The following is a 4,180-nucleotide window of genomic DNA, read 5'->3' as shown; positions in this document are numbered from 1 at the left end:
TCCATTAGTTTTTTTCATAGAAAATAAAGTTGCTAAGGGTGGTTTTCATTTCCATAAAAAAATTAAGACATTTTGGCAAAAAAAGGGAAATTTTCCCATAGGAATAACATGGGAAATGTTTGCTGTGATAGCCAAATGGTCTCGACCATTTTTTGAAGAGTATTTATTCGATAGGTCTGAAAATGGTTTTAAATGAAAGATTGAACATTAAACTGGTGCCTTTCGAAGTTTTATTGAAAACAATTAATATTAAGTATTACTTTTTGTACTTTTAAGCACATACTTAAACTTACAACCTTTTATTCTGTTGGACTTACGTGGTTTAATCCTAGCTAAAATCATAGAGAAACGTACTGTTGGACTTACGCTGTTTTACCGCTAATAGAGCGACTGAGCGAAGATTTTTGTTTAGACAACGCGTGTGGCTATGTCGAGCTTAAGGCGAATTTTTTAACTTTTCACATAAAGAAGGGGTTAATTCGTCCTCATTTTATTTTAATTTCGTAAGTTAAACCTTATTATAATTTAATACAAAAGAATTTAAATTTAGGATTTAGCCGATAATTTTTAAATTCACTGATTTCACTAAGCCTCGGTCAAAATTTAAATACAGCTGATTGTATGTAGAGACTAGAGACCAATTGGCCGTGTAGCGTACGTTTTAAGGTGTTTCACCTGGTGCCATCGGCCAACGATAGCCGCTAATTAGGTAATTTGTTTATATTAAATCAATTTTTGTTGTTTAAAGTAGATTAATGCAAAAGACGCACAAGGGTTCGTTCCCTGGTTTCTCGACTGTTGCCACCAGCCAACAGTTACCGCTACGAAGATACGTTTTTTACTGGTAAAATAAATGATAGATTCAATCACACTATCACTAAACCCTGTCACCAAATCATACAATATTTTTAAATGACGCTTTTCCAATAATTCTTATAGGTTAACAATTTAAATTTTAATTATTTAGTGCTTATTCTAACATAACCTCAAAACAGTAAACAATGGCCATTTTTCCAACGATAACTGTGCAGATTATATTTGGTGCCACCGATAACCACTATGTAGATCATTTTATTGGTTTAAATTAATGGTAATATAATTGAATAATTAAATCACACGATCACTAAAACCTGTCAACAAACCAACCAATGTTTTTTATCCCGGCTCTTGCAATCATTTTTATTAGGTAACAGTTGCGTTTTTAATTACTATTTATAACCGCTATTTAGAATAAACCTTTTTGTTTAAATTAGATACATTTTTGATGTTTAAAGTAGATTAATTCAAACTACGCAGAAGGGGTCATTCCCTGGTTTCTAGACTGGTGCCAGCAGCCAACGGTTACCGCTACGAATATACGTTTTTTGCTGGTAAAAAGAATGATAGATTCAATCACACTATCACTAATCCCTGTCTCCAAATCAATATTTTTAATTCAGCCTCTTCCAAGCGCGAAATTACAAATTAAGGCGATGTACAGTGTATTAATTAATTAATATAAATTTTGGATAAATATGTAACACACTATCATTATTAAATTTCTGAAGAGAGGAAAAAAAGGTTGAAATTAATTTTTTTAAATTTAAAAAGCAAATTTGGCTCAGAAAAAAACCCAGCGGCAGAAGCCTGTTTTATAAAATGTTCACAAGATGATTCGTTCAAGAATGTCTAGAATTAAGTCGCATAGAAGTAATGAATATTTCACCTAAGTCAGCTGACTTGGCCAGGCAGGGCATAGCCCACTCGATCCATGCTCACGGACGCTGCTCTGCATCTTGCGTCGTGTTACGCGTGATCGAGTGGGCTATGGGCAGGGTAAACAAATACGGGGCTGCCAGGCTGTCTCTTACACAACAATGATGGCCATTATCCTTTATGAGAAATGCTTCCTTGTCCAGTGGGGGAAATAAGGCGGTGGCACAGGGCAAATGACCAGTTTAAAAATTAAACCACGGGACCACTAAGAAAATTCAAGGGTAACCAGAGTCCAGACATTAACTCAAAAAGTATAATTGTCCAATCCCTAAGTTTAGCAGACGACGTGACCTGGTCAATTATTATTAAACTAGCTGAGTTGCCCGCCCTACGGGCGGGCTGCCTCAGCTAGTTGCTACTAAAAAGTGAAACTAACCCCCAATATCTTGCCCCCAAAAGCCTCAACGTGGAGAGTCAGAGCGTAGGGCGCGCGGAGAGGAAGAGAGAAAACGACCCCCAATATCTTGCCCCCAAAAGCCTCAACGTGGAGAGTCAGAGAGAAAACGAATAAAATCGCGAGGGAGAAAAACGCGTCTGTAAAGGGTTTTCATTTAAAGTTAATTAAAAAGTTAATGGAGTTACGGGTGTAAATCGAAATCAGCGATTCACAGGGAAAGGTGTTCTTTCCGGACGAAAATGTTCGAAACCGTCCCTCGATCGTAACGCTGTGAAAAGAAGGTGTTAAAACGCGTTCAGAAAGGAAAAACGTGAAAAAACGCGTCTGTAAAGGGTTTTCATTTAATGTTAATTAAAAGGTTAATTGAGGTACGGGTGTAAATCGAAATGCGCGATTGAGACGGAAAGGCATTCTTTCCGGAGAATAATTTTCGAAACTGTCACGCGATCCTAACGCTGTGAAAAGAAGGTGTTAAAACGCGTTCAGAAAGGAAAAACGTGAAAAAACGCGTCTGTAAAGGGTTTTCATTTAATGTTAATTAAAAGGTTAATTGAGGTACGGGTGTAAATCGAAATGCGCGATTGAGACGGAAAGGCATTCTTTCCGGAGAATAATTTTCGAAACTGTCACGCGATCCTAACGCTGTGAAAAGAAGGTGTGAAAACGCGTTCTGAAAGGCGCGATGAGACGACGACGACGACGACTGGCTTTTTATTATGTAGATAGAGAGCTTTCAGATGGGATTGTAGTACGTCACACCCTCCCAAGTCTTACCGCTGTTCTGGTAGCCATATTGGGTGGTCTCAGCTTCATTCCTGCTTTAAACCCACCAATATGGCAGCGTAAATGATGTCACGAGGCTCATCTCCTTCTCCAACTGAAAGCTCTCTATAGCGCGAGCAGCTTGCGTCCATGAGCGCGGATCGAGTGGGCTATGCTGTCAGGCAGAAACTTTGTCTCAGTTAGACTGCTACAACGAAAACCGAAAACCAGTAACATAAGTCCAAGCCAGTCATCTGAAAAACTCAAAACGATGACTCTGATTCTTCTGAATTTGAAATATCAGTAGAAATGATTCTAGATAATCCTCAGAGTTTTTATACTCAAAGCCAGGGGATAAAGAAAGGCCAAAATAATTTTATTATGAAAATTTGATGTTTTCAGTGATAAATTAATCTCATTGGTGATAACTGATTAACTGGTACCTGAAAGCATTAGTCACTAACTAGCAATATTAGGTCCCTTATGCTTAAGCTCCCCTATATTTATGTTTGTGCTTAGTGCAGATTTTAAAAATGCAACAGTTTCTTAACAATCTTAATTAAAATGAAGACTGAAGGAACAGATATTAATAAAAAATGTCTTCGTGGACAAAGACTAGAAAAAGTAAATGATAAGAGAACAAAATGGAATGACCGAAGTAACAGATATTAAACTTTTTCAGTTTAAAGACATGATTATAAAACATCAATTATTTAAAAAAAAATACTTATCTTCGTTTTTTTCACCAAAATTACATTTGCCCAAAAATTTTGAATCATGAATTTTCCATTCTTTTCAAAATGGTTCGTGTCAAATCTTTACTATATAACAGATACATGCGACAACGTTTTTATTTAAAGCTAGATTTCCAGTGTAGGCCATGATAGAAACATTTCCTCGTTAGTGATATTTAAATGGATTGCAGCTTTTAATTTGAACTACAATACGTTTTAATACTGGAAACTAAGCCCAATAGTGAAATAAAAACAGCCCACCATTTGTCGGTGTCCATTTACGTGTTTCGTGTTATACGTTTGCTCATAAATAGCAAGTCGAAGTCATACCAAACTAATTCAATCACAACTTTTAAAACAGCTCTCACGCACTCAATAATATACCAAACGTTTTTTTGTTAATAATATCTTTAATCCAAATTTTAATGATTGATTTATAAAACATTTTAAATCGTCGACCCAAAAAATGGGACCCAATCGAATCGTGGTCGTATAAATGCAGGCGCAAAACCAACCCTAAAGTGACGTTTAA

General features: G+C 36.3%; 1 long non-coding RNA gene across 4 annotated transcripts; it reads left to right on the top strand.

Annotated features, from left to right (window-relative positions):
* The first annotated feature begins 309 nt into the window (after positions 1 to 309).
* Positions 310 to 3,249, top strand: LOC149628454 (uncharacterized). Of its 4 annotated transcripts, none has more exons than XR_016374330.1 (3): positions 310 to 503; positions 591 to 1,186; positions 1,254 to 3,249. It is a non-coding gene; the product is annotated as an uncharacterized LOC149628454 (long non-coding RNA). The 4 variants fall into 4 exon arrangements; XR_016374329.1 differs by having other exon boundaries at positions 469 to 503; positions 614 to 1,186; XR_016374328.1 differs by lacking the exon at positions 310 to 503 and having other exon boundaries at positions 511 to 1,090; positions 1,254 to 1,370; positions 1,440 to 3,249.
* Positions 3,250 to 4,180: the final 931 nt, after the last annotated feature.

This window comes from Phalangium opilio, unplaced genomic scaffold, assembly GCF_054372755.1.
Source record: "Phalangium opilio isolate 3A_F unplaced genomic scaffold, DU_Popi_V2 ptg000105l_1, whole genome shotgun sequence".
Taxonomy (NCBI): domain Eukaryota; kingdom Metazoa; phylum Arthropoda; class Arachnida; order Opiliones; family Phalangiidae; genus Phalangium; species Phalangium opilio.
The sequence above is the reverse complement of the archived record's forward strand: the minus strand, read 5'-3'. Positions and strand labels throughout refer to the sequence as shown.